Below are 14,257 nucleotides of genomic sequence, written 5' to 3'. Positions count from 1 at the left end.
CCAATAGTTCACTTTTCCTTTTAAGAAAATAAACTCAAACTCGCCTACTATAATCATCACTAAAAGTGAGAAGGTACCTAGCGCCTAATAGTGAAGGATAACCCAGTTCACATAAATCATCATGAATGAGTTGTACTGGATGATTGACTCTCCATGCTTTTCTTGAACGAAAAGGATCTTTATGGTGATTGCCTAGCACACATCCTTCACACACACCTTCAAAAGCTGAAATCTTTGTTAATCCTCTAACCATATTCATTATAACCATGTCTTGTAATTTTTTATATTTTATATGTCCAAGTCTAGCATTGACATATAATCAATCGGAACAATAAAAGCATTGGAGAGTGTATTCACCATCAACAAACACAACAAATTTAAAAACTCTTTATGATTAACTTTACCAATAGCAATTACATTGGTTGGGTTTTTTATATCTCTAACAATAATGTGATCATCAATGACAACAAACTCATAACCAGCTTGAGCAATTTTATATACTGAAATAAGATTCACCCCTAATCCTGCAATAAGTAAAATAAATTTCGAAGTCCCATTTGTTACACTAATAGTCTCTATTCTTATAACTGGAAGTTTCATTTGATTGCCAATAATAATTTCTAGATCTGAATTCTTTTCTGCATGAACATCAATAAACAATGATTTATTAGAATCTGAAGCAAAAGTATACCCTCTTACACTAGATTTATTTTTTAGTACAGAAATTCCCTCAGACCTATTTTTTCAGGAAAAAAATATGCCCATCATTACAATCCAGACATTGAGAGCCAAGTTTCAGGATACTTCCTAATATAAAAGCAAAACAATATACAAACACAAATCTCTCATTTGCATCATAAGTATCATAATTTAAAGAACACTACAATTCTTTGCAAATAGACACAATTTCCTTCCAATTGTCTAACTATTTTGCTGGTTTAAAGAACACTATGTTTAGGAACCCTGCTGGTTCTAACTCTCCTGAAATGCTATTGTTGTTGTGTTTTTGGATTTTCAAGGTTTTTGAACAAATTTAAAGTATAAAATAACATGTGTCGGGCAAGAAATGCACATAAAACCAAATAGAACTAAAATTGAGAGCAACTGCAACTATATTATGAATAAGATACCTGATACAATAATCCTACTGCTAATTGCATACCCGTGGGTCCTTAGCTTATTTTAAATGAAGAAATTTGGTGTTTGCCAGCCAAAACTGGGAAACTAACCAAAAAGGTCGTACAAGTCCAAGAAATGATTTCTCTGAGCCAGAAAGTAGGTAGAATAGCTTGAAAGGACTAGGCGTTGGGAATTGTGCATTCAGAATGCACTTTGGGTAGGCGTTCCAACCTCCCAGCCAAAATGCCTCTTTTTTGGAGCCCCACGTGCCAACCAAATTGGTACGGCCAGCAATTAATCATGTACGGCTGGTTATTGAACTGAAAGAATGTTGCCAATGAGACTTCTAAATTGTATTGCCTCCTTCGTTATTCCAAAACTGCAAATAGCTAACACAAATAACCTCTGATGAAGCACCTGAAAAATTCTGTGTGAAGCCCTCTCAATTTGCAATAATTCAGCTGATCTTTCACAGCCTCAGAATCACTAATCCATGAAGAATGAACGTTCTTCAATAGCAAACCCTCTGAAACTCGTCTTAGACAATCCACAAAGAAAATAACAAGCAATGCCAAATAATCAATAATGAGTTTGAATTGCCTTCAATTCCCTTATAACCCCCAAATGGCACGATTTTCCACAAGTACGCCTAAATACTTTTAAATACATTTAAAATGTATTTAATTACTTTTGCATAGTTTCAATAGTCACTTGGGCACTTTATTTCACTTAAGTGATTTAGTTAAAATCACTTTATAATATTGAGTGGCCTTTTAATATAATAAAGTCACTTTATGACTTTATTATAATCATGTAAGTTAATTAAATAACTTAACCACTAGAATATTAATATCTCCCTCAATATTCAGTCTTTTGACGAACCGTCAGAAGCAGGGGTCAACACTGAATAACCCCCATGTGTCCAGGTGCCCTGACTAAACATAACACAACTGCCAGATTGACTTACTAAAAATAGTAAGTCCCGCAACTAAGCCCACACACCAACTGCTAAGGCCCTAGAACTAAACCCAAGACTGAACTAAAGAAGTGGAACTGCCACTGAGACTCTCTATCCAGAAGGTTAGCCTACGAGAGTCCAAAAATGATAGGCTAACCCATCAGTCACAGAGACTGACTAGGGTGGGGACATCACACTGTGTGCATCTTAACTATTTTGAATAAATTATAGGCAAGAAAGATGACTTCAAAGAATGCATTAAAGTATTCACCTCTGATCACATTGATACCAGTAAAATGAAATATGCATGTCCAACAATGAATTACTGTATAAAGACAAAAATTGAAGACCCGAGGTCAGAATGGACTGACAGACCATGTGAATCAAATATTTGCAAGGTTTGTGAGTATGAAGTGATGGGTTAATAAATATTCTTGTAACCAGGGGAAGGAGGTTGTCTCAAGCATAATAGGACCTTCTTACATATGGTCATAGGAATTGAAAAATGCAATATTAGAAGTCAAATGCATCCAATATGAATAGTCAAAAAGGATTCATGAAGAAACATGCATTATGTTTAGGCTACTACATGAAAGAATGCAGTAGATAAGGCAAGTCTTGAGCAAATCAGCTCTTAGCAGAGAAAAGAGGTCAAACTTAATACCTTTCAGAAATTCCAAGAAAAGTAACAATCCACCAGTGGGCTCCATCAGATAAGTCCTGGCAACTTGAAAGCATCTGTTCAAAATGTTATAAATATAAGAAATACAAACATTTATCACAAAAAACTCATTTCAAAGAAATCACTGAGGTGGTAGTGAGTTTGGGGGTTTGAAATGTCACCATAATGTATCTAAGTTGCACCAAATAAGTTATAGATATGTTGCAGTAATTTCAAAAAGATCTATGAGCTCACTTTTACCTATAGTTATTGAGCTTGAGCCCAAGAGCAAGAGCGCATTACCACAAACTGGATGGGAAAAGGCCATATGAGTTAAGACTTAAGACAATAGAAGGCATTGCCAATGATAAAGGAAAGAGAAAACAATAGGAATATCCCCAAGTCAACTGGTAATTCAGAATTGCATAGTATTTACATGGTGATGGGTGCCACCAAATTATAGATGAAAGCCAACAAGATAGGTGAAAAGAGCCTACAAGAACTCACCAGGGAAGTTAGATTATGGGCTAGAAGACACTATTAAAGTTCCCCCACCTGATTGTGAGAATATTTTAATGACAATTACTTCAAAATTGAATCTCTAATTGTTTCAAGATTCACAACTCGGGATGCAATGAAGATGGTAAAGGAAGAACTAAAATTTCAAGGGTAGACAATAAAGGCAACATATAATTAAAACAACACCAATGTGGTAATTTCCAACCTGTGATAATTTGGATGCATGTCATGATCACAGACAAAAAAGGGTGGTAAGAAAAGAGATGTCACAAATTTGACATCCATTCCACCTGCATGGAGATGTCTCTACAATGTCTTCACATGAATGACAAATATAGTACAATAAGAATAGCTGAAATGAAAACCCTAACAAATACATATTACCTAGCTTAACATCAGAAAATGATTTGAATTGTATAGTTTCTTGCTACTATATCTTCTTATGTGTGATATATTTTGCTTTTTTGCAGTGAACCACGGGGACGCGTCTCCTCCCCCCCGAGCTCCATGTCTCCAAGATATGCCCCGCCGCCACACCAGTGTGCCGCCAGAGACGTCTGGGCAACTCCAAGACTCCTTGGAGACGTCCAGGCATCCCTCGAGGGTCAAGGAGACGCATAGAAGTAACCCTAATTTGACATGGCCCCACACATGCGCCCTATGCATTACAAAACCCCCTAAAATTATTGATTTCACTCACATTTGTATTTCTAATATTTTTTACCAGCTAGATGAAGAGGAGAAAAAACTCAGAAAAGAGTGATTGAAGGAGTGAAAAAAGTGAGTGCAAGTGTAACAGGAGTGACAAGGAACAAGAAGAAGAGGAGGAAGAGGATTCTACAACATTTTGGAGAGATTTGTAGGTTATTTCTTGTTTTTTTATTGTTTTATTTTCTGATTTTCAATTTTTTTTGGTTGTTTAAACTTGTTTTTTCTTTGTTTTATTTCAAAATCAGATTTGATGTTGAATCTTGAAGGCAAAAATGAATGATTCATTCATCATTTTGCCCTCGAGATTCAACATTAAATTTTAAAATTTAAATTTTGTTTTCAAGTTTGAAATTTGTTAAACGAGGCTGAAACTACATGCTTATTGAATTTATTTTTATTTTTATTTTGTGAAATGCAGTGTCACTATCACAATGAGCTCTCATGACATTAGTGAGGATGAGATGGAAATCCATTCTCATAGTGGAAATGATTCAGAATATGAACCTAAGCCTGAGGGGGTGACCATGTGGCTGATCCTGGAGCCCAATCTAGTTCCATGGCAAGTGCAGCAGCTACTACAGATTACCCTTTCGAGTTATTGGCATAGTATACTAAGGGTCCTTATGATCCTAAATCTCCTCTCAAACAGTTTGCATCAAAAATAGTAGGCACATTAGGAACAGGTGGTGGCACAAGGAAGTGGAAATGCAACATTTGTGATCTTGCATGGTTTGGCAGCATAGCTAGAGTCAATGCACACTTCCTTTTTTGAAGAGGAAAAGGTGTAGAACTGTGTCGCTTTTTGGAAGATCCTAAAAACACTCAATATAGAAATGAAATCAACAAGCTTTGGGGCATTCATGATGACAATACAGTTGCAATCCCTACTACTTTGTCTGGTAAGGCATAGCTTCAGCGGGACTAGCAACATACTTCTACTCATACATTGCAGATGAGAGGAGTGATGTCGAGACCTTCATCCACTTCCAGTGCTATGGCCCAATCACGAGAGGTTAAGGGGACAAGGAAATGCAAGTTGCAAAGTAACCCCATAGCTGATTTGTTCAATGTGCAATTGAAGGATGAGATAGATGATGCCATTGGCCAATGGCATCCCATTTCATGTAGCTTGGTCTCCTTATTATAAGGAGATGATGTCAATGGTAAGGGAGGACCATCATATGTGCCACCAGGTGAGACCAAATTGAGGACCATGATCTTGGATAAGAACTATTCCAAGATGAATGTTTTGATGGAGAAGATGAAGGCATGTTAGGTGGACTCTAGATGCAGCATAGTTATGGATGGGTGGACAAACATTAGCCATCGTCCACACATCAACATCATGATTACATGTGCAGAGGGCCCATATTTTCTTAGAGTAATTGATTGTACAAGGCATCGCAAAGATGCTGATTTTCAGTTTGAGATCCTCAGAGAGGCTATTGAGAAGGTTGGGCCACAAAATGTGGTCCAAGTAGTGATAGATGCAACACGTGTGCAGAGCTGCAGGGAAACTTATTGAGGTAGCCTACATACATGTTTGGTGGACTCCATGTTGTGTGCATGCCATAAACAATGCACTTGTTGATGGGTGTTTTGTGACACACCAACATAGAATAAAGTTTTCCAACGGTCACCTTATCCTCTCTTGATCAAAATCATGTGTATGCTAAGATTGCAAGAAGATCATACAGTGACTCCAAGGTTCCAACTGCATACTAGCGACTTTACGATGGATATAGACTCGTTTGGTTGATGTTGCTACTAATTCAAAGGGACTTACGCACACTTGAAGAAGACTTAGACAATTTTGTGACTTCAAGGAGATTCTTGCGAATGATTTGGCAATGGATAACTCTTTATTTTTGGACTTTACAATGAATAATGCGGAAAGTAAAATGGGAAAGGGTTTTAGAAAGACTAAACTAAATCTAAGAACTCAATAGATAACAAATCTCGCGCGAGATCAACCACACTTTACTTCGCCACTATTAGACAACTACATAAAGGAGGTGCAATCTTTAGAGGTTGTGCTTGTAAGACTTTAAACCATCAAAGAACAGTGTTCATCCAATAATTTAAGTTAAGAACACACGTATAATAGCTCAGTCCAACCTTGCACTGCGGATAAAAATCATCTACTAGCAAAAGGTATGAGCATAAGATCTCACCACAAAGCAATGTAATCTATCTCATTCATCTAAATACTTAAAGCAAACCTGAACTAAGTGAGGAAGGTGAAACCATGCAAGTTTTGAAACAACACAAGTGAACACCAAAAGCCAATGCTTCACTATTATTATTTCAAAAACTTATCGCAACAATCTCATACAAATCTCCCTCTATTACAAATGAAGGGGTGACCCCCTTTTATAGGCTTCCAAGAAGAAAATGGATGGCCTAGATTACAAACCAATCAATGGCTAACATTGAACATGCAAAACCCTAATTAGGGTTTGACCAAGAGATTCCCAAATATGACACCAAGTAGTGGGAATGACCATTAATGAGGAATCACGCCTGTAGAGGGGGAAAAATGAACCTCTTCAATAGGCGGATAACAACCTCTCGAAGATTCACTAACCGACCTCTGCACTCAAGATGTAGTACATCTTTGTACGTCCTTTGATAGCTCTCTGCACAAGGACGCGCACGCGGATAATGGACAACAACGCGACGCGCTAGCGTCCTGTACAGAGAGAATGCAGAGTTCGCACAGAAGGGCACAATCTTGCATTTATCTTTTATTCTATCAATCTATCTGGCTGTTTTTAGAGGTGGAAACACCAAAACAGGGATTTGACTAAGGGAAGTCCCCAAGCAACCCCAAACATTTTTCCTTTTCGGCTTGTGTGCAGGTTGCATTAGAGAAGATTTATTTGGCTGGAGGCTTCATATCGTGGACTGGTTGTGAGATTATCTTCCTCTTTTCCTTTGTGGCTTTTATTCCATTTATATAATCGTTTTACCTGTGTTTTAGATTAATTTAAATGCAATGTATATAAAAGAAAGGTAAAACGATTATATAAATGGAATGAAAGCCACAGAGGAAAAGAGGAAGATAATCTCACAACCAGTCCACGATATGAAGCTTCCAACCAAATAAATCTTCTCTAATGCAACCTGCACACAAGCCGGAAAGGAAAAATGTTTGGGGCTCTGCTTGGGGACTTCCCTCAGTCAAATCCCTATTTTGGTGTTTCCGCCTCCAAAAACAGCCATATAGATTAATAGAAAAAAAGATAAATGCAAGATAAGATAAATGATAAATGATAGAAGAGGGATGTGATCAATCCCAAGATGCCCAAAGATAGGATAAATAGATAGATATTGCCAAAGAGGCTTGAGAAAGCCAAGAGAGTTTCAAAAGAAATACTATGAGAGCTTAAGAGTGTTGTAGCAAACTAGAGACTATTGTAGCAAGCGAGAGAGAGCCCAAAGAACAAGAGGGATCGTGTCCACAATCTAGAGAGCTTGAATGAAGAGAGAGGATAGATTTAAAAGAGAGAAGAGGAGGGAAAAGAGGGCTAGTGAGCCATTTGAAAGATTCGGGGTCGTTCCCACCGATATGCGTGAGTGACAAGTGGAAAGGCGTGCTCAAAACCGACATTCGAACATTAAGATTTCGTGGGACGAATGCGTGGCGCGCAGACGTCCGCGCGGCGTGCTAGTGTCCAAATGAATCACGCTCAAAAACAACAAGAGACAAGGGAGACACGTGGCTAACAAGACTGACGCCACGAGGGAGCTGCCAAAAAGGGGGTCTTGAGCATCTTGAGAGGGAAAAAGGCTAATGCAAGGGCTGAAGTGAGCCTACTCAAGTGCTAGGGGAATGGACACCAAAGTGGTTACCAAAGATGTAGGTCGAGTTACAAAGGGGTATGTAATTTTTGACACTACAATGCCACTACATATTAATTACCCTTTGCTCCCAAAAATGGCATCCATAATGCATTAAATGCACCACTGCATTCAAAATCAGCCATCATGCATTAATGAGCCACTTCTTCCTCAAATATGACAGTCACCATGCATTGAATATGCCACCACTTGGTCAAAATGTCCACTGGTAATAAATGCGCCATCATGCCCTCATGCAATTAATAGATTATTGTCCAAAATTGGACGACCATTATCCTGTTCATTTATGGCGAATGCAACAAACCTGGCAATGACGACTTCCAACTCTCCTATGAAGACACTTGGCACAGTCTCCAATTTGAATTCCAGCAATGAAATGTCCTCTTCACACTTGGAGAAAAACTTCTCCCATCTTGATGTCGCTTCTTGAGTCCTTCGCATCATGCTGGAGAATAAGGAAACATTTTCTAGATGTTCCTTAGAGGAGTCTACAAAGAATAGTTTGTGCAACCTATCCTTCAAATGATCAACTGTTAGCTATTCATCAATCATCCTTCCTTCAAACATTGCTTCAACTGCATTATGAATTTCTTCCTAAAGTTTCCTAATTGATTCTTTCAATGAGGCTGACTCTTTTCCGAACCTTTCAAACAATTCCTTTCTAGTGCAAACTACATTAAACCACCGAGGGAAGTCATATACTTCACTTTCTTGGACGATCTTCCTGTCAATCAAAGTCTACTTGGAAATTCCCATTAATGCTCTCAGGCGCAAAATTGTTAAATCCTGATAGATATGCACATCTTCCCATGAATTGTCCGCAGTCTCAAGCCTGTTCAGGATAGCAAGAATTCTCTAGTGGAAGTGAGCCAAGTCTTCGATAAATTTATCAGTTGAAGCGAAGACATCCTCCACCCATTCCTTAGAACATTGAGCTCTTCTCCTTACTTCTTCAATGCCATCAATAATTTCCTTGGGAAGAGAAGAGGGAGGAACAAAGGATGAATCTTCTTCTCTAAGTGGACGCTTCAAGCGCTGCAAAAACTCGCACAAAGCTTTGTTCTCACTCTTTAACCTCTTATTCTTTTCTTCCATTCTTTTCATATGTTCCTTCAACGCTAAGGAAGATTCATCAAAGTCTTCCACTACTTGTGCCTTGGAAGCACGCCCTAAGTTGACTTCAATGATTTCATATTCATCAAGTGAAATCTCATTCTTGTCTTTGTCAACTCTAGGCATAGCTAGGTGTAAAGTCCTCGATCTTGACTCATCCCTTGTGATCTTTGAAAACTTCCTAGACACCTTTTTTGTTGGCTTATCTATCCTACTTAGAAGTTCTTCCAATTCCTGTGCAAGACCCATTTCTTCTTTTGGCTCCTTCCGCATTCTTTCCTTCAGCCAGACTGGAGCGGCTGCTGGCTGATCCTAAACTTCTAGTTGCGCCTGTTCTTGTCAAACCTCCTCAAAAGTTTCTAAGTTTCCAAGATTTGTTTCCATGAAACAATCTTGATTATGTTGTCCTGTATTAGAAGGGATTTCCTATCCTTGACTCCTCTATTGAACAGGTCTATGGGAAGCACTAATGCTAAGAATATCTTGTGCCTGCGCAATCTCAAGATCATCTTCCTGTGGCTGGTCCCTTGCAACTTCTTGCGTGAACATCTCAACTTCATGTACACTGGAAGAGCTAGCAGGTGAGTGTTCTTCCTCTATCCTTGGCCTTTTCTGTTGTGGCTCTTCTAGCTGAATTTCCTTTCTCTTGTTTGCCTGTGAATTCCTAGTAATGCTTTTCTCTTTCCTATGCTTTGATCTTTCCTATGGAATTTCCTCTTCCTTGGCCCGGGCTCCTGATGACCCTTTCGTTACCTCGCTATGAGTCTAGGTCTCCCATCAACCCGTAAGTCAAGTGAGCATTCTTTGCCTTTAACTTTGCAAAGTGCCACTCAACCCAGTGCCTAGTGAATTTCAGGACTGGCCTACTTAGCACATTTAAATCATCAACCTCCAACTCTGACCAATTTGGAGCCTGGATAAGCCTATCCTTCAGATTTTCATATTCTAGTTGAACCATATTTTCATCCTCTTCAACCTGGTTTGGCACCTGCATAACTTCACAAATTCTTATCATATTGAAAGGCAACCTGGAAAACATCATTTTCCTGACCTCAAAGTCATCCTTGGCATTGGCCCAGTAATCTTCCAACCGAATCTTGTGTTTATGTCTTGTTGTCTCAATTTTTGAAAATTCAGAAATTTGACCTGTTGTGAGGTATTCACACATCGCCCCATCACAAATGGGAACCCCCACTTTTTTCGCTTTCTAGGTGAGTCCTCTTAGCTTAGTTGTTGGTCAATCTTAGAGTCTATGCAATTAATCTTTGTATTGAAGGGATATAGTTTCTAAAGTAGCCAGAGGGTTCATCAGGTCAGGTTGGTCTCCTTAGGGTGGAGTGAAGACAGTCGGTTGTGAGCATGAAAGTAGATGGAGAACCCCTTGAATCATGCCTAGGTTTCTTGTGTTATCCTATCATATTTCTAAGCAAACCTTGGTTGAATGCATAGTGTCCTACGTCCTGTCCTTGCTCTAAGTTTGGAGCGAACTCGCTTTGAGGCCCATCCCCTACACCAAAGTCAAAGCGAGTATGTCTTGAATTTGTCCCTTGCTCCTAATTTGAAGCAAAATTTCTCATAAGGCCCCCTTTTAAAGGTCAATTTGGCATGTTTCATATTGGAGTGGATGAAAGACATGAAGGTTGAGCTAATGAAACGAAGGCAAGTGAAAAGGTTGAATGAAGAGTCTTTGTCAAACCATGTACCTTGCTCTCTCATTGAAGCGAATTTCTCCTAAGACCCTGTACAGTGCGCTCCAAGTGAAAAGAAATTCATCTTTATGCCTTTTTGAAGGTCAAATTGACAATGTTTTCATGTGGAATGGTTTAAACACTTAAGGCTTGAATCACTAAAGCGAAAGAAAATTGAGGGAATCGAATTAAGGGTCAATCCAAAGGTCATGTACAGTGCCCTCCCATTAGAGTGAACTTTCCTAAGGCATGTACACTGCTTTAAATTTGGAGCAAATTTTCCCTAAAAGGCATGTACACTGCTCTAAGTTTGGAGCGAATTTTCCCAAAGGTCGTGTAAATTAAAAGCAAATTTAAGCGAAATTTATATGTACATTGCTCCTGATTTGAAGCGAAATTTACATATACATTACAAACAAGTTAGAGCGAAATTCTCATTAAGTCATGCACATTGCCTCATGTTTGGAGCGAAATTCATTAAAGCATGTACATTGCCTCATGTTTGGAGCGAAATTCATTAGTCATATACATTGCCCTCCAAATGAAGCGAAATTCCTTAAAGGCATGTGCCTTGCCCTCCAAACAGAGCAAAATTTTCTAAATCATGTACCTTACCATTTAGAGCGAACTTTTCACAAGGACATGTACATTGCTAAGGATTGAGAGTGAACTTTTCACAAGGTCATGTACATTGCTAAGGATTGAGAGCGAACTTTTCACAAGGTCATGTACCTTACTCATCTAGTAGAGCGAATTTTACTAAGGCATGTACCTTGTCCAAGCTTGAGCAAATTTTTCTGAAATCATGTACCTTGCTCTCTATCTTGAGAATTCCTCAAGATCAAAACATTTTGGCATCAAAAAATCAATTTAAAATTCGAATTCCAAAAGGAGAGGTTGAAATGTTCAAGTCGGCTGCCCTAAAGGAATACATTCAATTACATTTGCTCAAAGATCAAGTCGGCTTCACCTTAAAAGGACACATCTCCTCATTAAGACACCTATATAGAAGGACTCAAAGAATTCATTCAATCACCAATTCACAGCAAGTTCTTCCTTCAACAGTGAATTTCATCAGCAAGGCAAGGAACCCAATTAACATCATTAGCAAATCTGATCAGCATATGAGCGAATTTTGTCAATGCAGGAGCGAAATCAGTCAGCATTAAAGCGAATTTAGACGTTGAAGGTACAGATCCAGTCATCAAGGGGAGCGAATTTCACCACTAAGTAGCCAGATTCATCATATAAGCAGAAGAATTCATCTCCTATACAGCAGACTCCCTTCAACTACAGCAAGCTCACTGACTAATATCACCCCTCTTTTGATCAGAGTTAGTGAAAAATCACATAAAATCAGTATGAGAGATCAATTTAAAATAGGATGTGTGTGAAGATCATATGTTATGTATTTGATACTATGCTTGCTTTGTTTTGCAGATATGTGAAGAAGGTGATGCAAAGCAACACCTTGAAGAAATGAGAGGGGGAGGATTGCAAGACCTACACCACTATGCAGATTCAAAGGAAAGGCTTTATCAACAAACACAATGAAATCAAGCAAGGGAAGATCTCAAGATCTTCGAAGGCTCTCACCACATTATGGAAGCATGAGGATATCATAGAAGAGATCATCCAACTACCTCAAGGCACTAGAGCATAAAGGAAGGATAACCTACATGATAGAGGAATGTTTTACAATCTTGAATTCCCTTCAATCTAAGAATCAAAGTTAAATATTGAAGAGCTACATTCCAGCAAGTGCACCTTTCATCAAGTTTATCAAGGAAGAATCAACCAAAGTCATCACACAATATACATAATTAAAGAAGCAGATAGTTTCAAAAGAGTTAATCAAAGTTCGCTTCTCATCATCATCACTTTAAGCAAATTGGATAATGTTGAGTATCAAGAGATATCTCTCAACATCCCTTCATGATGATGAATCTAATCAAGTCTACAAGTGCAAGTTGAAGTGGCATCCCAGATGGCGTCCCAGTCGCTATTCCTCCAGTCAGAAAGGTCCACATTAGCATGTCTAGATGCAATACACCTAGTTCATACATGGATGCACAAACTCCGATGTACCTACCCTTGATATCTATTGGTCCACACTCACTGAATGTAATTTTCTCATTGGCTAAGGAGAGTTTGTTGTAACAAACCCTAATTAGGGTATCATTGTAAAATCTTGGCCATTGATGGAGATTCAATCCTGGTGGTTCATTGTAAATGAGCTCTATATAAAGCTCAAGCTCTTCATTTGTAAAGGTTAATAGTGAATAGTTAGCTAATAGTTAATAGTTAGTAGAATAGCAATTAGAATAGAAGTTAGATTAGGAGAAGGCAAAGATTGTTGCTAAACCTTGTTGTAAAGAGCAATTGATTTCATTGAAGTTATGGTGAACTTGATTTGTTACTTCAACAACTTGCATGGTCTTTACTTCTCAATTTACTTTCATGTTGATTAGATGAAATGGAAGAATTTGTTTAATGCATTTGTGTGGAATCCGTTTAGTCCATACCACTAGCCTCTTACTGATTGTAAGTGTGCCTTGCGTGGTCAACTAGAATGATATGAGCTTAACCTCAAATTGTTATGCGTCCATTGTTTATGCATTAACTTGAATGGTGATCAATGTTCGATGGCAATGATTTGAACATCTTTGAAATGTCCTTAGAAGATTGCACTGAGCTTGTGTCAAATTGTTCTATTCGATGGTGAGACCTTGCCCAGTAGGATTATGCCTAATCATTCATCCATCTTCTTACATTCTAGGCCTTAAAATAGACTCTCTCAACCCTTCATCTTTTGCCAATTTTTTAAATTCAAGCTAGTTTAGGGAAAAAAAGCATCACTAAATCGCAACATCACATGATCTAAGTTCCAGAGAATCAAGCATTCAGGCAATGAAACATAAGTCCCCTTGTGATTCCAGCATAATCACATCAACCCAATGAGCTTATCCACACGTACTGACCCTACATTCATGAACCTTGGAGTCTTCTCAAGTGATCCTTATGCTAATCTTCAGCATTTTAAAGATTTTGTTCAAGAGAGAATAAGATACTTTTGGGTATTTTATTCTGTGTTCGCATGTGCATAAAAAACACATCAACACAACCCTTACCAAATCTTGGTTAAAATGTGTCATTTTTGTCTCCAACGTACATTTTACGAGGTGCAAAACTCATATTTGATAGGGTCAAATCATCAGGGGATGTCTTTGCCCTTGTTGTCCAAGTTTTGGTGAGTTTTGACCTTCATTTTCCTAATTTTCTGTGCAATTTCGGGTTTCAAAGCAATCATTGCAAATAGGAGATTTTTATTTTAAAAAATTGTGATTTTACGGCTCTAGGGCATGCTTTCCAAGGTGAAAAGTCTACATTTCTTGATGGTAAATCAATCACAAGCTTATCTTCCATCTCTGTGAAAGTTTTGGTTAGTTTTTGCCTTCATTTTGGCTTTTTTTTTTTGCAATTTCGGGTTTTAGAGCAGTCATTGCAAGTAAATGCATTTACTTGTAATCGGGCTTCTAAGACCCGATTACAAGTGGGTTCATTATTTAAAATGTCACGTTACAAGTCAAGTGGGGATCTTTTTGAGGTGATCAAGTAATTGAA

At 38.3% G+C, this 14,257-nt stretch overlaps 1 protein-coding gene across 1 annotated transcript in view; it reads right to left on the bottom strand.

Moving 5' to 3' along the window:
• LOC131042445 (uncharacterized) overlaps positions 1-14,257 on the bottom strand; it is an 81,335-nt gene that overhangs the window by 55,901 nt on the left and 11,177 nt on the right. Inside the window, exon 2 of the mRNA XM_057975722.2 lies at positions 78-225. The gene's annotated coding sequence lies outside the window, so the exon portion shown is untranslated. The remainder of the gene's footprint in view (positions 1-77; positions 226-14,257) is intronic.

This window comes from Cryptomeria japonica, chromosome 1, assembly GCF_030272615.1.
Source record: "Cryptomeria japonica chromosome 1, Sugi_1.0, whole genome shotgun sequence".
Taxonomy (NCBI): Eukaryota; Viridiplantae; Streptophyta; class Pinopsida; order Cupressales; family Cupressaceae; genus Cryptomeria; species Cryptomeria japonica.
Note: the sequence above shows the minus strand (reverse complement) of the source record. Positions and strands in the feature narration are given on the sequence as shown.